The sequence below is a fragment of the Antedon mediterranea genome, chromosome 4 (genome assembly GCF_964355755.1).
Source record: "Antedon mediterranea chromosome 4, ecAntMedi1.1, whole genome shotgun sequence".
In the NCBI taxonomy this organism is placed as follows: domain Eukaryota; kingdom Metazoa; phylum Echinodermata; class Crinoidea; order Comatulida; family Antedonidae; genus Antedon; species Antedon mediterranea.
Window position 1 is genome coordinate 16,373,065 of NC_092673.1, and position 23,155 is coordinate 16,396,219.

General features: G+C 32.2%; 1 protein-coding gene and 1 long non-coding RNA gene across 2 annotated transcripts in view; one reads left to right on the forward strand and one right to left on the reverse strand.

The window, feature by feature from the left end:
- LOC140047600 (uncharacterized) overlaps nt 1-23,155 on the forward strand; it is a 264,382-nt gene that overhangs the window by 95,609 nt on the left and 145,618 nt on the right. The gene's annotated exons all lie outside the window — the stretch shown is intronic.
- LOC140048047 (uncharacterized) lies at nt 15,516-20,375 on the reverse strand. Its single transcript, XR_011845037.1, has 3 exons — nt 20,280-20,375; nt 15,946-16,143; nt 15,516-15,826 (listed from the first exon to the last, which is right to left on the reverse strand). It is a non-coding gene; the product is annotated as an uncharacterized lncRNA (long non-coding RNA).

Consider the following 23,155-nt stretch of genomic DNA (forward strand, 5'->3'; position numbering starts at 1 on the left):
TTTAAATCAGACCATTTTTAAATTACTTTCATATATGCTGTTTATTTTTTTAAAATGTCATGGGAAGATATTTTTCAAATTAAGGTGATGCAAAATATTAATATAAAATAATAATGTAAACAAAATAATTTATTTGTGTATAAAAATACAATTTGCAATAAACTTGTTTCTATTTTTAATCAGTTGTATTTGTCATTGTGTGCATATGTTGTGGAGGTTTCCGGAAAAAAAAAATTAGCATGAAACAAATTCCCAAATGATGCTAAGATAACTTTTGATTATGATAGTATTAATTCAAGTTTTATCTGACTGTGTATTCGGTTTACAAAGCAACCAATAATATCATAATTAGATGCAACTGATTTTCAGCGAGGCCGATTTCATATGTCACCGTGTATTCTGCACATGAGTAGTTAATTAAAGAATTATTATACAAAAAAATGTATTTTTGATATAATTACATTATATAGGCCTTATAGTCACTGTAGTATTTATTTTTTAGCATACCCTTGTAGCCCTTTAAAGTACTATGTTGTTTGAATGATGCGCCCTCTATAAAAAAGGATACCAATGCATGAAGATCGTATGTCAACAAAAACACATGTTAAACTGAACTTTTTTGTTGTTGCATAATATAATATAGGCCTATCCCCCCTCCCTAGCCTAGGCCTATTTTTTTTAACGTAGGAAAATATCTTTAACAAAATGTTTAGCATTAGCATCACATTCTCACATTCATAACTGCAAACATGCCACCAAAAACTTCAGAAAAATTGACAGTATATATACTTTAAATTTGTTCGTAAATTTATGTTATGTAGCATTATACTGAACTCATCTATATATAAATTTACGTAAATCGCGCGTTATTTCTAGAATGTTTACTCGACGGTATATAAAGTTGGTTAGAATCTCGGTACTGATTTTAACCACCTGATGTAACCCTGTTTACTAATTAAATTGAGTTAGATAATTAGTTATTGACAATTAAAACGAATTTAGATTCAACGATTTGCCCCAAATAGGGGTGTTTTCCGATCGTGGTATACACTGTCTAATGGATGTCCATCTTGGAAAATACCTGCACACAATAATATGAGGATGCTTCGAATTTTCCTATCTCCTCCTACGATAATTGTTTTTAATAGCTGAAAAACCGGTTGAACAGCTCGAGTACAGTATCATAACAGGCCGATTTTCTTAACAAAATACTATTTTGATAGATTTAATATTCGTTTATACGAATGTATTGATTTGCGATGAATGGAACATTCCAATCTCTCAGACTCCCAGTTTGTTTGGTAAATTTATGAGCCCTTGGTTTAACACAAGTAGGTAAATTTATGGGCCCTTGGAGAATAAAACTTATATATACCTTTAAACAAATGTATTGATTTGCGATGAATGGAACATTCCAATCTCTCAGACTCCCAGTTTGTACGTAAATTTATGAGCCATTGGTTTAACACAAGTAGGTAAATTTATGGGCCCTTGGAGAATAAAACTTATATATAGTATTGCAATACTTTGACAATATTGTAAATACTGTACGTATTAACCATTTTTGTTCGCCATTATACAGATATTGACTGCTTAGAGGTTAAATATAAGATTTGACATCCCCGAGGGAATGATATTAAGTTCGAGGGAATATATATTTCCCGAAGCGCCAGCTGAGGGAAATATATATTCCCCGAGAACTTAATATCATTCCCGAGGGGATGTCAAATCTTATATTTAACCGATATAAAAGGCAATATCTGTTATATTATATAGCCAAGAACAAGTCTGCTGGGTTGGGTGAAGATAGGCTAGCTACTGTAGGGCCTAGGCCTCCTTATTGTATTGTACTGCCTAGACACCTTACCTTGCGAAGAATAATATACAGATAATTACTAATTAATGATTCCTTGGCAATAAAATATTCACTTAGGCCTAGGTCGTTTAAATTAACAGAAGAATTTCCATCAATAAGCCTATTAATAATAATATTATAATCAGGTAGGCCGAATAAACAATTCGTCGTCTTCTCGATCTTCGAGGAGCCGAATCACCGGATGTTCAGCGCGTACTAGTTACTAGGTTACTACCGTGAGTATTGACCAATCATAAACGGTGTTTCATCACATTTAGGGTGGACTTATAACAAATGAGGGCGCTATGTATGCATAGCTTAAAAATAGTTTAGAAGATTAATTTCTTCAAGCAACTTCCATGGCCCAGCGGTTGAAGCGTTGTCTTGCGATGGAGTGACAATTCCACCCGAGTTCAAGATCGAGTAGATGACTTTTGTTTATTTATCGGCAACGCGAGTGTTGGCACACGAAAATTACACAGTCAATATCATCGTACTCGAGAATCTATATGTTTAATGACAGGGGACACGATAATTACGCGAAAATTACACAGTCAATATCATCGTTCTCGAGAATATATACGATTTACGATCCTCGCAGCGGTAGTCATGTGATGCAGTTTCAACCAATCACGTTCGCGTATTTACATAGGCTATGTAATATTCTAAATTGTCTTACTGTGAATGTGGTTACTGTTAGATATATAAACAAAATATACAAAGAACATTTATTACTGTGACTGTGGGTAGATTACTGACAGTTGCTTCTCAACGAGTTTGTATTAATTAATAATTATAAAAAATATAAACATCGTAGTGGTGTATCGTTATTCTTTACTCCATGCATGTACTTTACTATTTCAATCGACTATAACAGGGACAGTTTTAAAAAAGTATTATAAATTGTAAATGTTTTACTGTGTTTAGTGGTATATTATTGATAGGCCTATAAAACCTTTAAAACAATATTTCGTTACTGAGTGGATAGAGAATATATTTAAAAATTGTTCTTCCCATCCTCTTCCCCATCCCTTAACTCTAATGTTATATACAAAACACAAATTGGGTTTGTTTAAATGAGTTCAAATAAAAAAATTGGACTCATTTTTAAGACAAGGCCTAATTCCCAGGGTGCTAATTTTACATAAATCATCGTGTCTATTTATTCGTTTCTGTAAACGACAATGTACTATAGTCCTGCGTTACGTACATTTTTTACGCTGAACTTACTGTGTATTCGAGAACCATCTGTGGACACGACCTAGATGGTACGCGAGCGAAGCGAGCCTACCATCTAGTAATTATAATTATAACAATATTCCTGTAAATTTAATTCTCACTCAGGGCTGCTTCTCAACGTTTGTAGTAATTAATAATTATAAAAAATATAAACGTCGTAGTAGTGTATCGTTACATGTACTTTACTATTTCAATCGACTATAACACGGAAAGTTTTAAAAAAGCATTATAAATCGTAAATGTTTTACTGTGTTTAGTGGTATATTATTAATAGGCCTATAAAACATTTAAAACAATATTTCGTTACTGAGTGGATAGAGAATATATTTAAAAATTGTTCTTCCCATCCTCTTCCCCATCCCTCAACTCTAATGTTATATACAAAACACAAATTGGGTTTGTTTAAATGAGTTCAGATAAAAAAAAATTTTTATTTTTATCATTTTTAAGACAAGGCCTAATTCCCAAGGTGCTAATTTTACATAAATCATCATGTCTATTTATTCGTTTCTGTAAATGACAATGTACTATAGTCCTGGGGTACGTACATTTTTTAGGCTGAAATTACTGTGTATTCGAGAACCATCTGTGGGCACTAGTTTATTATAATGTATCTTGATTTATATTACATTCTGTGATGAGCTGAATAGTTAAATAACATATTTATAGTTTTTTGTATTATATTGTTTTCAACAAATTTATAGTAGAAGGGAGAGAAAAACAAAAAAAACTGTAATATTAATCTTAACTCAAACTCATTTTGGTTGGAAACAATAATAATCATTGTTAAATTAATGACCAGTATTTTTATTTGCAGACAACACAATGGCGTATTCTAAAACTGGGGATAGTTTCCAAAGTTTAAAAGCTGATCTTAGTAGGTACTTTAACGGTGAAAAATACCGTTGGATAAGGTTCCTACTATTTGATCACTTGAGTGTCATTGAAATTACAAATCAAGATTTTAATGCAAATGACTTGCTCAATGAACTTGAAGTCAAAGGTTTAAACTGGAAATTGAGGAAAAATTAGCAGATGATCCAAACAAAATTAAAAAGTTTGCAGGTTGTCTTGGAAAAAATCAAACAAGGCCAACAGCCATTAAGTCACGTGCTACAATGCATAATGATACCGGACCAACCGACAGACAGACAGATCGACCGACCGACATAGTGAACTATAGTCGCGTCCACGCGACTAAAAAGGCATAATTTTGACGAATTTTTTAACTTTTTCATCAAAAACGTGCGCAAATTATCCAATTAGATGTGCTCGTATGACGTAATTTTAAGTCGAAATTGTTTAAAAGATGGTAAAATTATTAGAAAAGGCTGCAAAAACATAAATCACGCGAAAAAAGTATGTATTTAACGCTACGTGCGCACCACGCGCGTAAAAATTTGCGCGCGTATGGGAATTTTTGACATGCTTAAAATGACAAGAAACGCGTAGAAAGTTGATTAAAAATGAATTTTGCGCATTTTAAAATTTTAAATGCGCGTGCGCGCGTAACTTTATGGCTTTGTGACTCATGGCAATTTTGTAAACGCTTAAAATTGCCTGAAACATACTCTTATTTCATCGAAAATAAATTTTGAAAATTTTAAGCGCGCGTACGCATGCGTTACATGCGCTACGCACGTAATTGTATTGCCATATGATGATTTATGCCCTGAAATTTATGAGTACCAAATTTTATTTAATTGTGATTCATGGTTGTGAAGATATGATTACAAACGTGATTTCGTTAAATCATGCGTAGACCGCGTAATTTTTTATTGCGCACCGTGAAAACATAACCACATCGATTCCTGGCCATAAGGAATATACTGTGAAAAATTGACTTATCTAGATTAAACTGATATCAATATAAGGTCAGAAAGCGATAAAACGCATAGTGATACCGGACCGACAGACAGACAGACCGACAGACCGACATAGTGAACTATAGAGTCGCTTCCACGCGACTAAAAACATACTACTTGGTAATGGTATTTAATCTTCTTACAAAACTATTCCAAAGTTAATTGTAATGTAATTATTCATATCTTTCATTTATTTTAAAATTTTACATGATAGTATTTTAATTTAAATGATATCATTGTTGATACTATGCAAGTTGATAATGGAGTATTTTATTTATTAACTGATTATTTATAGGCGATAGTGGGAAGGATATTGCGTCATCAAGTCACCAATGTGAACAAAGTGAAGTTAATTATTCATAAAATAGTATAGAAAAACAAAAAGAATGATTATAATATTATGATTATTGTGATGATGATCAACCAAATGATAATGACAATTGACAATAAAGATACTGTAAAAAATGTTGGATAATATGATACGATACGATAGTATTTATTGTCATTTTAACAAGGTAAAAATGAAATAAAAAAATAAATATATCGTCTTAATCATTTCAAATTAATTAATTAAATTTCAGAATATCACCGGGCGGTTTAGTTTTAATGTTCTGTTTATAATAAAACGTATTATAGATATAGATATTTGTATTTATGATGTTTGTTTAATCTACATTATTATTTTCTATTAAATTATCAAGTATACTACTGAATTCATTACCTAATATTTGATACTTTGTTCTCTTCAACTGTGTAGCTCTCTCGAACGATGACTTTAAACAGTTGATTGCAGACTTTGCCAAATGGTTTGATGAACGGGGACTCCTTAACAGGCTAAAAGTTCTATTCATAGAAATAGTAGACGACATTAAAGAGTTGAAAAAGGTTACCAGTACAATTGATTTGTTAGCTCTTTTAATCAATTCAGAGCTATTGAGTCGACAACGTCTTTCTGTCCTGTATGACACAATAAAAGTAACCGAACAATTTGACTTTCAGTCATCTATCACAAAAAAACTTTTTCCTTTCAGGAATATCAAGAAGTCTAAGGTAGTGTCACTACACACAGTAACTTTTTTTAATCTGGGAAAATCTCTTAGTGATCAAGATATAAAGGATCTTGATAAACAATACAACTACCCTGTCCTTAAATATGCAGACAGCTGGAGTTTGATTTTGGATTTTGAAGCTCGAGGGTTGTTGGAGAAGACAGAATCAAATCAGTTAAGGTTTAAAAAAGATAAGAAAATAGAATTTTGGGAAGTTTAATTTGTGATGTAATATTGCTTTAACTCTTGGTTTATGGAAGGCAACAAACAACTGGCAAAAACCACATTATAACAATGTCTTTATGGTCTATTTGAAATAACCCTTTTAAATTGAATTTTGAATAATTTCAACTGTATTATTACACCTTTGCGTCCTAAAACAATTGTCCCCTTTATAGAGGTTTTGGGGTGGGGGAAGGGGCTTGGGGGAAAACCAATATACCAAAAACAATAATTTATCTGAACTCAAGAAATTGAGAGGGATTGAAAATTTAGCAGCCCACTTTTCACCAATTAAAAAGTCAAGTCAGAGAAAGTATCAGAATTTTTATAATAATTATTATATATATTATACATTTTTTGATATAAATGAATAAGTATTTGGTTGTTTTTTTCAATGATATTTTGACATAAACTATCAATATTATTTTTCCATGAAAGAAATTTATCAAATTTTGCTTCAACAAGCAAGACTTCATCTAATTCATTGATTACATTCTCTCCAATATACAGAGATCCAATTTTGTTTTCTTCTGTTTTGAAAAATAATCCAAAGTCGAAATCCACTCGCCATTCTCCTCTTTATAAAAAACAATTTGTAAAAAAAATGTATTTATTTTCCCCTCAAGGAATTCAGCCTTTGTCTAATGAAACAACATTGATTTCAAGATTTTTGTAAAATACAGTCAACTTTCATAAAACAGAACTTTCCAAATTCTATTATTGATTTTATAAAAAGAATAAAAAGAAAATTATACTTTTTAGTTTGCCTCAAGGAAATTGTGTAATTGACCAAAAAAGGACCAAAGAAAAAAGAAATCATTAAATGAAATAAAGTAGGTAATGCAATGCCAGTATTATGTATGTTAATAATATATCATGTTTGTTTAGCTTGACATGTCGTAATAGACAGTTGTCAACATATTGAAGTTGTAACTCAGTTGTCAATTGTCTACTCAATGCCGTAGTAGAGAGTTGTCAACATATTGAAGCTGTAACTCAGTTGTCAATTGTGTACTCAATGCTGTAGTAGACAGTTGTCAACATATTGAAGCTGTAACTCAGTTGTCAATTGTGTACTCAATGCTATAGTAGACAGTTGTCAACATATTGAAGCTGTAACTCATTTGTCAATTGTCTACTCAATGCTATAGTAGACAGTTGTCAACATATTGAAGCTGTAACTCAGTTGTCAATTGTGTACTCAATGCTGTAGTAGACAGTTGTCAACATATTGAAGCTGTAACTCAGTTGTCAATTGTGTACTCAACGCTGTAGTAGACAGTTGTCAACATATTGAAGCTGTAACTCAGTTGTCAATTGTGTACTCAATGCTGTAGTAGACAGTTGTCAACATATGTAAGCTGTAACTCAGTTGTCAATTGTGTACTCAATGTTGTAGTAGACAGTTGTCAACATATTGAAGCTGCAACTCAGTTGTCAATTGTCTACTCAATGCTGTAGTAGACAGTTGTCAACATATTGAAGCTGTAACTCAGTTGTCAATTGTTTACTCAATGCTGTAGTAGACAGTTGTCAACATATTGAAGCTGTAACTCAGTTGTCAATTGTGTACTCAATGTTGTAGTAGGCAGTTGTCAACATATTGAAGCTGTAACTCAGTTGTCAATTGTCTACTCAATGCTGTAGTAGACAGTTGTCAACATATTGAAGCTGTAACTCAGTTGTCAATTGTGTACTCAATGCTGTAGTAGACAGTTGTCAACATATTGAAGCTGTAACTGAGTTGTCAATTGTCTACTCAATGCTGTAGTAGGCAGTTGTCAACATATTGAAGCTGTAACTCAGTTGTCAATTGTGTACTCAATGCTGTAGTAGACAGTTGTCAACATATTGAAGCTGTAACTCAGTTGTCAATTGTGTACTCAATGCTGTAGTAGACAGTTGTCAACATATTGAAGCTGTAACTCAGTTGTCAATTGTGTACTCAATGCTATAGTAGACAGTTGTCAACATATTGAAGCTGTAACTCAGTTGTCAATTGTCTACTCAATGCTATAGTAGACAGTTGTCAACATATTGAAGCTGTAACTCGTTGTCAATTGTGTACTCAATGCTGTAGTAGACAGTTGTCAACATATTGAAGCTGTAACTCAGTTGTCAATTGTGTACTCAATGCTGTAGTAGACAGTTGTCAACATATTGAAGCTGTAACTGAGTTGTCAATTGTGTACTCAATGCTGTAGTAGACAGTTGTCAACATATTGAAGCTGTAACTCAGTTGTCAATTGTGTACTCAATGCTGTAGTAGACAGTTGTCAACATATTGAAGCTGTAACTCAGTTGTCAATTGTGTACTCAATGCCGTAGTAGACAGTTGTCAACATATTGAAGCTGTAACTCAGTTGTCAAATGTCTACTCAATGCCGTAGTAGACAGTTGTCAACATATTGAAGCTGTAACTCAGTTGTCAATGTGTACTCAATGCTGTAGTAGACAGTTGTCAACATATTGAAGCTGTAACTCAGTTGTCAATTGTGTACTCAATGCTGTAGTAGACAGTTGTCAACATATTGAAGCTGTAACTCAGTTGTCAATTATGTACTCAATGCTGTAGTAGACAGTTGTCAACATATTGAAGCTGTAACTCAGTTGTCAATTGTGTACTCAATGCTGTAGTAGACAGTTGTCAACATATAGAAGCTGTAACTCAGTTGTCAATTGTGTACTCAATGCTATAGTAGACAGTTGTCAACATATTGAAGCTGTAACTCAGTTGTCAATTGTGTACTCAATGCTGTAGTAGACAGTTGTCAACATATTGAAGCTGTAACTCAGTTGTCAATTGTGTACTCAATGCTGTAGTAGACAGTTGTCAACATATAGAAGCTGTAACTCAGTTGTCAATTGTTTACTCAATGCTGTAGTAGACAGTTGTCAACATATAGAAGCTGTAACTCAGTTGTCAATTGTGTACTCAATGCTGTAGTAGACAGTTATCAACATATTGAAGCTGTAACTCAGTTGTCAATTGTGTACTCAATGCTGTAGTAGACAGTTGTCAACATATTGAAGCTGTAACTCAGTTGTCAATTGTGTACTCAATGCTGTAGTAGACAGTTGTCAACATATGTAAGCTGTAACTCAGTTGTCAATTGTGTACTCAATGTTGTAGTAGACAGTTGTCAACATATTGAAGCTGCAACTCAGTTGTCAATTGTCTACTCAATGCTGTAGTAGACAGTTGTCAACATATTGAAGCTGTAACTCAGTTGTCAATTGTTTACTCAATGCTGTAGTAGACCGTTGTCAACATATAGAAGCTGTAACTCAGTTGTTAATTGTGTACTCAATGTTGTAGTAGGCAGTTGTCAACATATTGAAGCTGTAACTCAGTTGTCAATTGTCTACTCAATGCTGTAGTAGACAGTTGTCAACATATTGAAGCTGTAACTCAGTTGTCAATTGTGTACTCAATGCTGTAGTAGACAGTTGTCAACATATTGAAGCTGTAACTGAGTTGTCAATTGTCTACTCAATGCTGTAGTAGGCAGTTGTCAACATATTGAAGCTGTAACTCAGTTGTCAATTGTCTACTCAATGTTGTAGTTAGGCAGTTGTCAACATATTGAAGCTGTAACTCAGTTGTCAATTGTGTACTCAATGCTGTAGTAGACAGTTGTCAACATATTGAAGCTGTAACTCAGTTGTCAATTGTGTACTCAATGCTGTAGTAGACAGTTGTCAACATATTGAAGCTGTAACTCAGTTGTCAATTGTCTACTCAATGTTGTAGTAGACAGTTGTCAACATATTGAAGCTGTAACTCAGTTGTCAATTGTGTACTCAATGCTGTAGTAGACAGTTGTCAACATATTGAAGCTGTAACTCAGTTGTCAATTGTCTACTCAATGCTGTAGTAGACAGTTGTCAACATATTGAAGCTGTAACTCAGTTGTCAATTCTACTCATTTATTTTGTCATCATTTCATATTGAAAACCAATTAATCTTATAAAAATAGTAAGCATGTCTGTCTGTCTGTCCATTTTCAAATAGTATTGTATGATTACAGTTTAGATATCTGTTACATAATTAGCATGCACATTTTGATTGGTAGGATATGGGAACAAAAAGTGGGTTTTTTTTAATATTGATACAATATTTAGTTGGATGGAAAATTAGAGATTCCCCTGCAGCTATAAACATGTTAAAGTAAAATAAAAATTTGATAAATGAAGAAAATTCAAATTAATAAGAGGACGCGATGGGGTATGAGGGAAGCAAATGGGTGTTTGATAGTGATATAATGATACTGATGATAATAATGTTGCTATTTTTTTGTATTAATAATGCGGTAGTTATGATTAATGATGCTAAATTGTATTTTAAATCAAGAAATCCTGTAATAATTTAGACCCATGACAGTCTAAGTGTATTGTAACCAAGACAACAACATTTTCCACATAATTTGTTGTGGATAAATCCAAAAGCTGTAGGAATCACTGTATTTATAGTACAGGGATTTTAACAACACAATTTGTTGTGAATAATATCTAAAAGCTGTAGGAATCACTGAATTTATCATGGTAGAGGGATTTTAACAACACAATTTGTTGTGGATAAATCTAAAAGCTGTAGGAATCACTGTATTTATAGTACAGGGATTTTAACAACACAATTTGTTGTGGATAAATCTAAAAGCTGTAGGAATCACTGGTACTGGTACTGGTTCAAATAACCGTCTCACAGAGACATCTGGTAGCCATTGACTTGAAGTTGGCATTTGGATGTGTTACTTTTAAATGTAGGCCTACAGTATGAGAGTGACTACTACCAAATTACACAGTCAAAAACAACTTATAAAACAGTTCATATATACAGTTAAAACATTGCTGGGAATTATAAATTTCTGTTGAAGCAGGCTCTAATGAAGTTGCATCTAGTAAGTTGACTTTGTTGTACAACTCTATCAAGTACTGATGGTATCTTCCGACCTCTTCGTTTACTTTGTGTTGTGTGAAAAGTAAGAATTTTTGTAGGATCTTCATTTTCTTTTCTAATTACATGTCCGATCCAGTTGAATTGTTGCTTGTAGACATATTCTTCTAGCGGTTGACAGCCAGTAATTTTGTAGAGATCGTCATTATCAATTACGTAACGCCAGTCTATATAGTTTTCATCTGTTTCATCATCTGAGGATATGTCTACATGGTTTGGTGGGCAGACTCTTTGAAAGCCATTCACTAGCATTCTTCTTAGGAAGGTTTTGTATGTTGTGCTAAGTTTGGACATTTCACTTCCTGTTGCCCTCCAAGCATGGCAACCATAGGTGAGTCTACTCCTAACTAGACCATTAAGAAACATCATTCTTGTTTGTAGGTGGATCGTTCTGTTGGTAAGCAATGCCCTATTCTCTGCAAATGCTCCTTTGGCTGAATTGATTCTGTATTTTACTTCTTGATCTCCAATATGAACATCATTGTAGGTAGCCCATACACCAAGGTATCTAAAGTGTGTTACGTTGTTAATGTGTACGCCGCCAATTTGTATGATGCATCTTGGGTATTCTTCAACTTCCTCTTTCCAGTTCCATATAATGGTTTCTGTTTTGGGGGCACTAATTCTTAGGCCAAATTCCAGACAAACTTTATTCAAGATGTTCACAATGGTTTGCAGTTCTTCTTGTGACCAGGAGCTTACAGCAAAGTCGTCAGCATAGCCACTTTCAAAGTCGTCATAGATGCCCCTTGATGGTGCTTTACATCTTTGAGCACGATTTGTAGCTTCAATAGGAATTAGGTACACAATTTGTTGTGGATAAATCTAAAAGCTGTAGAAATCACTGTATTATAGTACAGGGATTTTAACAACACAATTTGTGGGTGTCACGAAAGCTCAGACCACGAAAGCTCAGACCCCCTAAGACCTAAGATCACGAAAGCTAAGACCCAACACCTAAGATTACAAATACTAAGATATACTACAGATTAAAAACAATACTTGTTAATCCATACATAATTTTAAACACAGTAGGTTTCATTTATTACCATAAATATAATTTAATACTACCGCAAAACATAGATAAACTCACATTATTTTCGCCCGTTGAGTAAATGTATATTTTTTCTTTACAACAAACAAACTTGACGGGTTGTTTGTTGGTATATATTTACTCCATTGTGTTGGTTCAGAGGATGTTTTTCTTACGCACCTGCCTTTCTTGTATTTTGACTCCAAATTTGTTGACTAACTTTATCCTGAACACCACACTTTAAAATTAGGACTTATAAGTACTTTCAGAAGGAGAAACACATAATAACAAATAAATAAATCCTTTAAATTGATGATTTTACATATGTGTTTCTTTGTATACTGTAATGTAACTCCTCGAGCTCCCACCATGCTCAATGTTTTTGTTTCCATGGAGCGCCAAAAGAGCAACAATAATAGTACAAGCATAAAAACAGAAAGAAAACGAAACAAAAAAACTTATCATGATTTTTAAATTAAAATTTATTTGCCAGTATTTATTTCTTCGTACTTGCATGATTATACTATTATCATTACAATTTTAATTTTACATTGTTCCATCCACACTGTAGATGGACTCCACAGAGTTTTCAGCCCTCTATATAATTTTTGCTCTTTTGACGTTCCATAGAAACAAAAACATTGAACATGGGGTAGGCCGAGCTATATTGTGTAGTCGTTTTTTGATAACTGAGAGCTATCAGTGTGTATAATCCTCGTACATAATTGTTTCTTAGTTGTAATAAAGAACACATTATTATAATATCAAGCATGTTATTATGATATACAAATTTATAGGTATCAATACTGATATTTTTACTTTAAAAAATTTCAATAAGTTTTTTAATAACACAGAAACAACATTCTTAATTTAACAAATGATATGTAGTACTACTAAATCAATGTCTAATTGCATAAGGACTATGTGTACAGTATTATGATCAGTGTAGTTACAATTTGATAACTGAGCACGCATCTCACATCTACCTCATCAATAATTATTATTAATAATCTATATCACGTTGTTGAATATGATGAGTGTAGTCATAATTTGATAACTGAGCACGCATCTTTTAGAATCTACGTCATCAATTTTAATATTAATATCATATATCACATTGTTGGATATGATCAGTGTAGTCATAATTTGATAACTGAGCACGTATCTTTTAATATCTACATCATCAATAATTATTATTAATAATCTATATCACATTGTTGGATATGATCAGTGTAGTCGTCATTTGATAACTGAGCACGCATCTTTAAATATCTACCGCATCAAAATTAATATAAATAATCTATATCACATTGTTGGATATGATCAGTGTAGTCGTAATTTGATAACTGAGCACGCATCTTTAAATATCTACCTCATTAATAATTTATATTAATATCATATATCACATTGTTGGATATGATCAGTGTAGTCAGAATTTGATAACTGAGCACGTATCCTTTAATATCTACCTCAATAATAATTTATATTAATATCATATATCACATTGTTGGATATGATCAGTGTAGTCAGAATTTGATAACTGAGCACGCATCTTTTAATATCTACCTCATTAATAATTTATATTAATATCATATATCACATTGTTGATGATATGATCAGTGTAGTCGTAATTTGATAACTGAGCACGCATCTTTAAATATCTACCTCATTAATAATTTATATTAATATCATATATCACATTGTTGATGATATGATCAGTGTAGTCGTAATTTGATAACTGAGCACGCATCTTTAAATATCTACCTCATTAATAATTTATATTAATATCATGCATATATCACATTGTTGGATATGATCAGTGTAGTCAGAATTTGATAACTGAGCACGTATCTTTTAATATCTACCTCAATAATAATTTATATTAATATCATATATCACATTGTTGGATATGATCAGTGTAGTCAGAATTTGATAACTGAGCACGCATCTTTTAATATCTACCTCATTAATAATTTATATTAATATCATATATCACATTGTTGGATATGATCAGTGTAGTCAGAATTTGATAACTGAGCACGCATCTTTCAATATCTACCTCATTAATAATTTATATTAATATCATATATCACATTGTTGGATATGATCAGTGTAGTCAGAATTTGATAACTGAGCACGCATCTTTTAATATCTACGTCATCAATAATTTATATTAATATCATATATCACATTGTTGGATATGATCAGTGTAGTCGTCATTTGATAACTGATCACGTATCTTTCAATATCTACCACATCATTAATTAATATTAATATCATATATCACATTGTTGGATATGATCAGTGTAGTCATAATTTGATAACTGAGCACGTATCTTTTAATATCTACCTCAATAATAATTTATATTAATATCATATATCACATTGTTGGATATGATCAGTGTAGTCAGAATTTGATAACTGAGCACGCATCTTTCAATATCTACCGCATCAATAATTCATATTAATATCATATATCACATTGTTGGATAGGATCAGTGTAGTCGTCATTTGATAACTGATCACGTATCTGTCAATATCTACCTCATTAATAATTTATATTAATATCATATATCACATTGTTGGATATGATCAGTGTAGTCGTCATTTGATAACTGATCACGTATCTGTCAATATCTACCTCATTAATAATTTATATTAATATCATATATCACATTGTTGGATATGATCAGTGTAGTCAGAATTTGATAACTGAGCACGCATCTTTCAATATCTACCTCATTAATAATTTATATTAATATCATATATCACATTGTTGGATATGATCCGTGTAGTCAGAATTTGATAACTGAGGACGTATCTTTCAATATCTACCTCATTAAGAATTATTATTAATATCCTATATCACATTGTTGAATATGATGAGTGCAGTCATAATTTGATAACTGAGCACGCATCTTTCAATATCTACCTCAATAATAATTTATATTAATATCATATATCACATTGTTGGATATGATCAGTGTAGTCGTAATTTGATAACTGAGCACGCATCTTTAAATATCTACCTCATTAATAATTTATATTAATATCATATATCACATTGTTGGATATGATCAGTGTAGTCAGAAATTGATAACTGAGCACGTATCTTTTAATATCTACCTCAATAATAATTTACCTAATCACTTCAAGAACAACACGAAGAAGGTCCTAGTAACACATCACACGTCCATGATGGCAAACTGCAATCAGAAGTTATCATGATGTCAGAGATGACACACGGACAACACACATTGGAAGAAGGGGACCAACTGGTCTTATTGTATGCCTTTGATTGTATGAACAAAGACCCAAATGCCAATGTTGACATATTTTCTGTAGATACTGATGTCTTTATCCTTTTAACAGGAAGCTATCCTCTACTTCCTCCAATGACCACATTTTGTAGGAAAAGAGGGGAAAAAATACCTATATGGGAATGCTATTACCGACAAATATCAGCAGCACTGATTGGATGGTACTCATTTAAAGGTGCAGATAACACAGGTACATTTGCTGGAAAAGGAGTGTCCGCCCATTTCAAAACACTTATGAAATGTGACGATGAAATACTAGATGCATTTGCTGTATATGGACTGACCTCTGAAATACCAAATTGGATTTTCAGGCAAATGGAAAGATACGTTTGCATATTATACATTATGTCACACACTTGAGATGGATGTTATTTTCACAGAAAGGCAAGGAAGGACAACAATTACCTCCAACCATGGGAACTCTCAGACCACACGTGGAAAGAGCATACTACATGTCTATTGTATGGAATTCATCATGCAAGCCAACTCCATCTATTCCACCAGCAACTGACTACTCCTGGCAACTAGAAGATGGTCAGTTGAAGCCGGTATTTTGCAACAATCCACCAGCACCAAAGCTCTTCTAGAAATTCGTCGATGTACCTGCAATGGTTGAGTGTTGACAAAGTGCGAGGCAGCGAGGCACGCGAGGCAAGCGAGGCATGCGCGGCATGCCAAATATTTGTGCGAGGCATCATTTTATCATTTCCAAAAGTGCGAGGCATGCGAGGCATATAGTTTACAATTTCAAAAAGGTGCGAGGCATATCTTAACGTGCTATTATGATATATTATAGGCCTAATAATCAATCGATACAAGCGTATCTAAATAGATTCGTGTATACACTCATCATGTTGTTTATTTTTATGTAACGATTGTTTTTTCATTCAAGTCATATCGTGTCAAATTTTACTTTTACAAAAGTGCCCAAACTATACGGTTCAAAAATCTGAACGACAGTCTTCAACTTTCGATAAACAATAATTGTTATAGCGACACACTCATCAAATGACTGCAATGTTTGTTGGCATTTCGAGCGTGTTCACTCACATGTCTCTCGAACATAGCAGAGTGAAAATAATATTTTGTCACACCCCTGCGCCTAGATCCGGTAGACCCGAGAGATGGACAATCCCTCTTTACTATTTAGCAGGTAGCGGAATGATTCAGCCCTCAGCTCAGAGGATCGTGGTGCATTCCACTCCTATAGCACGTGGTTTCAGCAGCAACGCACAGACTTCTCTCTGAGCGGCGTGCCAAAGACATTTTTGACATTCCATTCTCTAGGAACAACACGTGTACCTCTCTCGCAAATAAGGTGAACAGCGATTGCCAGGACAAGTTCAATAACTGGCGGTGAATAAAAGGTAACTGATATGCCGATCCAATAACATGCCGCAAAGAAAAAAATTGCGACAGAATTCTGGAGCGCGTGTGAAAAAAGACTTACGTCCGACAATTGTAATACTAGGCCTAAAATTAAACTTTAGCTAATATGCTTAGCCCTAACCTAGATAAGAGGCCTATGTAGAAAATAATTTAATCAATTTTGATAAAATAATAATTGGTGTAATATTTAATAATGATACACTATTCCTGTTTTAGTAAGCTAGGTATATTACGAACGATTTTTATTTATTGTTGTCCATGTACGTACTAATAAACCTGGCGCTAGTTTCCTTCGCTTGTATTTTTACTCCAAATGTGATAACTAACTTTATCGTGTGAATACCACACCTTAGAAGTATACCTCATGAGTACTTTAATGAAAGAATCACATAAAAAGTAACAAATAAATCCTTAAATTAATGATTTTACAGGCGTGTTTCTCGCACACTGTTCGCGAATTTCACTTATTCAATGTTCAATATTTTTGTTTCTATGGAGCGCCAAAAGAGCAACGATAATAGAGGACTAAAACTCAGTGGAATGCGTCAATTTCTCATGCATTTATTGGTGAAAAACACGTTTTATTTCAATATATTTGTTAATTTGTCAATAAAAATGTTGTAATATGTTACTGCTGATACTGTTATGTTTTCAAAGAATAATAATCGATCCTAAATCAACATCACTACCTAGTCTAGACCTAGGACATCCTACTAAGGATATTATGATGAATTTTTCTATTTTATTCTTTAAAAGGTTAACGAAACCGTGTACATTATCAACAGTAACATTTTTCCTTACTGACAGTGACAAAATCTATTGAAATTGTACTTGATTTTCACCAAATAATGCGTTAAATATAAATGGATTCCACAGAGTTTTTAGCCCTCTAATTAATTTTGCTCTTTTGGCGTTCCATAGAAACCAAAATATTGAACATTGAGTGTGCGAAATGTGCGAGAAAAACAACGTCTGTAAAATCACCAATTTAATGGATTTATTGTTACTTTTATGTGATTTTTCTTCATTAAAGTAGGCCTACTAATTCTAAGCTGTGGTATTCAGGATAAAGCCTTGGTTAAATTACAAGGCAGGTGCAAAAGGAAACTAGCCTAGCGGACCTAGGCCTAGGCTACTTCAATTTCGGTGATTTCCTGCCTTGCAATTTTGAGAAATGATAAAATGATGCCTCGCATTTTTTGATGATGGTAAAACGATGCCTCGCATAAATTTCTGACTTGCCTCGCATGCCTTCCCTGCCTCGCGTGCCTCGCTGCCTCGCACTTTGTTACTACCCGGGTAGGCCTACTGTAGTACTGTAGGCTAGTCATTTTGTGTGCGAGAAAAACGTCTGTAAAATCATCAATTTAAAAATGTATTTGTTACTTTTTATGTGATTCTTTTTCATGAAAGTGCCAATTCTAAGGTGTGGTATTCAGAATAAATGTTGGGAGTTAAAATACAAGGCAGGTGCGAAAGATAAATATTTGTAATCTTAGGTGTTGGGTCTTAGCTTTCGTGATCTTAGGTCTTAGGGGGTCTGAGCTTTCGTGGTCTGAGCTTTCGTGACACCCGGATTTTAACAACACAATTTGTTGTGGATAAATCCAAAAGCTGTAGGAATCCCTGTATTTATAGTACAGGGATTTTAACAACACAATTTGTTGTGGATAAATCTAAAAGCTGTAGGAATCCCTGTATTTATAGTACAGGGATTTTGACAAAACAATTTGTTGTGGATAAATCTAAAAGCTGTAGGAATCACTGTATTTATAGTACAGGGATTTTAACAACACAATTTGTTGTGGATAAATCTAAAAGCTGTAGGAATCCCTGTATTTATAGTACAGGGATTTTAACAACACAATTTGTTGTGGATAAATCTAAAAGCTGTAGGAATCCCTGTATTTATAGTACAGGGATTTTAACAACACAATTTGTTGTGGATAAATCTAAAAGCTGTAGGGATCCCTGTATTTGTAGTACAGGGATTTTAACAACACAATTTGTTGTGGATTAATCTAAAAGCTGTAGGAATCCCTGTATTTATAGTACAGGGATTTTAACAACACAATTTGTTGTGGATAAATCTAAAAGCTGTAGGAATCCCTGTATTTGTAGTACAGGGATTTTAACAACACAATTTGTTGTGGATAAATCTAAAAGCTGTAGGAATCACTGTATTTATAGTACAGGGATTTTAACAACACAATTTGTTGTGGATAAATCTAAAAGCTGTAGGAATCACTGTATTTATAGTACAGGGATTTTAACAACACAATTTGTTGTGGATAAATCCAAAAGCTGTAGGAATCACTGTATTTATAGTACAGGGATTTTGACAACACAATTTGTTGTGGATAAATCTAAAAGCTGTAGGAATCACTGTATTTATAGTACAGGGATTTTAACAACACAATTTGTTGTGGATAAATCTAAAAGCTGTAGGAATCACTGTATTTATAGTACAGGGATTTTAACAACACAATTTGTTGTGGATAAATCCAAAAGCTGTAGGAATCACTGTATTTATAGTACAGGGATTTTAACAACACAATTTGTTGTGGATAAATCTAAAAGCTGTAGGAATCCCTGTATTTATAGTACAGGGATTTTAACAACACAATTTGTTGTGGATAAATCCAAAAGCTGTAGGAATCACTGTATTTATAGTACAGGGATTTTAACAACACAATTTGTTGTGGATAAATCTAAAAGCTGTAGGAATCACTGTATTTATAGTACAGGGATTTTAACAACACAATTTGTTGTGGATAAATCTAAAAGCTGTAGGAATCACTGTATTTATAGTACAGGGATTTTGACAACACAATTTGTTGTGGATAAATCTAAAAGCTGTAGGAATCCCTGTATTTATAGTACAGGGATTTTAACAACACAATTTGTTGTGGATAAATCTAAAAGCTGTAGGAATCACTGTATTTATAGTACAGGGATTTTGACAACACAATTTGTTGTGGATAATTCTAAAAGCTGTAGGAATCATCACTGTATTTATAGTACAGGGATTTTAACAACACAATTTGTTGTGGATAAATCCAAAAGCTGTAGGAATCACTGTATTTATAGTACAGGGATTTTAACAACACAATTTGTTGTGGATAAATCCAAGTGAGTGAATTCAGTTCATCAGTTCATGGAGGGGTTATACCTCCATGATCAGTTTGGCAGCCTGCCTAGCCTCTAGGCCTAGCCTACCAGGCTATAGCCTAGCTATGCATGTGTGGCCTACTAGACTAGAGGCTAGCTATTGATAAGACTAGAGTAAAATAGTCAAGCTCAAAGCTTACAAATTAGTAGATTACAAATAAAAAAGATTGTTTTCCTACCTCAAAACATACTTATTTGACAATTTCAATGATGAGCCTTTTTTTTCTACACACCACTACTGCTGTAGGCCTAGCCTACGTCGAAGTAACTGAAATTACTGACATGACACCAGTTTCAAAATTTTATCAAAACGAAACTAAACCAATGACAAGCTCGTATCTTATGAAATTTGATCTTGCATGAAAGGATCATTCAATTTTCAACACAACTTCTAGAACATTTTTGTATTATACAGAGACAATAATATTTGCCAATCTAAAATTCCTAAATAACCAATAATCATTTGTTTTACAATAAAGGATGATAAAATAAACCGCCAACTGAAATCTAATGTTAATTTAACGTTGAAACATCAATGGCAACGCACTTTAGTATTAAAAAATGTATTAGTATTAAAGTATTAAATAGAATTTATCTTTAATTTAACGTTTAATTAACATTGAAAAACAAAAATAATAATTGTTTGAAAAAACAACATAATTTCAAGAGTTTTTCAACGTTGAAAACATGTCATTTGAAAATGGCAACTGGATTTCAACGTTAAAATAACGTTGGAATAACATTGAAAAACAAAAATAATAATTGTTTGAAAACAATTATTAGTTAGAAATACAATGTTATTTCAACGTTGGATCAACATTGATAAATTAACGTCAATTACTAATTAGAAAGACAATGTTATTTCAACGTTGGAGCAACATTGATAAATTAACGTAAATTTCTTGTTAAAAATACAATGTTATTTCAACGTTGGATCAACATTGATAAATTAACGTAAATTACTAGTTAAAAATACAATGTTATTTCAACGTTGGATCAACATTGATAAATTAACGTAAATTTCTAGTTAGAAATACAATGTTATTTCAACGTTGGATCAACATTGATAAATTAACGTAAATTTCTAGTTAGAAATACAATGTTATTTCAACGTTGGATCAACATTGATAAATTAACGTAAATTTCTAGTTAAAAATACAATGTTATTGCAACGTTGGATCAATATTGATAAATTAATGTAAATTTCTTGTTAAAAATACAATGTTATTTCAACGTTGGATCAACATTGATAAATTAACGTAAATTTCTAGATATAAAGACAATGTTATTTCAACGTTGTATCAACATTGATAAATTAACGTAAATTACTAGTTAGAAAGACAATGTTATTTCAACGTTGGATCAACATTAATAAATTAACGTAAATTTCTAGTTAAAAATACAATGTTATTTCAACGTTGGATCAACATTGATAAATTAACGTAAATTACTAGTTAGAAATACAATGTTATTTCAACGTTGGATCAACATTGATAAATTAACGTAAATTACTAGTTAAAAATACAATGTTATTTCAACGTTGGATCAACATTGATAAATTAACGTAAATTTCTAGTTAAAAATACTATGTGATTTTAACGTTGGATCAACATTGATAAATTAACGTAAATTACTAGTTAAAAATACAATGTTATTTCAACGTTGGATCAACATTGATAAATTAACGTAAATTTCTAGTTAAAAATACTATGTGATTTTAACGTTGGATCAACATTGATAAATTAACGTAAATTACTAGTTAGAAAGACAATGTTATTTCAACGTTGGATCAACAATGATAAATTAACTTAAATTACTAGTTAAAAAGACAATGTTTTTCAACGTTGGATTAACATTAATAAATTAACGTAAATTTCTAGTTAAAAATACAATGTTATTTCAACGTTGGATCAACATTAATAAATTAACGTAAATTTCTAGTTAAAAATACATTGTTATTTCAACGTTGGATCAACATTGATAAATTAACGTAAATTACTAGTTAAAAATACAATGTTATTTCAACGTTGGATCAACATTGATAAATTAACGTAAATTACTAGTTAAAAATACAATGTTATTTCAACGTTGGATCAACATTGATAATAAAACGAAAATTTCTAGTTAGAAATACAATGTTATTTCAACGTTGGATCAACATTGATAAATTAACGTAAATTTCTAGTTAGAAAGACAATGTTATTTCAACGTTGGATCAACATTGACAAATTAACGTAAATTACTAGTTAGAAAGACAATGTTATTTCAACGTTAAATCAACATTGATAAATTAACGTAAATTACTAGTTAGAAGGACAATGTTATTTTAACGTTGGATCAACATTGATAAATTAACGTAAATTTCTAGTTAAAAATACAATGTTATTTCAACGTTGAATCAACATTTATAAATTAACGTAAAACATTTGTTTGAAAAACAATGTTATTTCAACGTTAAATCAACATTTATTAATTAACATAAATTACTAGTTAAAAAGAAAATGTTATTTCAACGTTGATTCAATGTTTATTACTAAACGTAAAAAAAAGAGTTAGGGAAAAAATGTTATTTCAACGTTGATTCAACGTTTGAAATACGCTGACAACATGATTTCAACAAATCAACTATATTTCAACGTTGATTCAACGTTGAAATTATGTTCTGTGCCCACTGGGGTAGGAATCCCTGTATTTATAGTACAGGGATTTTAACAACACAATTTGTTGTGGATAAATCTAAAAGCTGTAGGAATCCCTGTATTTATAGTACAGGGATTTTGACAACACAATTTGTTGTGGATAAATCTAAAAGCTGTAGGAATCACTGTATTTATAGTACAGGGATTTTAACAACACAATTTGTTGTGGATAAATCCAAAAGCTGTAGGAATCACTGTATTTATAGTACAGGGATTTTAACAAAACACAATTTGTTGTGGATAAATCTAAAAGCTGTAGGAATCACTGTATTTATAGTACAGGGATTTTAACAAAACACAATTTGTTGTGGATAAATCTAAAAGCTGTAGGAATCCCTGTATTTATAGTACAGGGA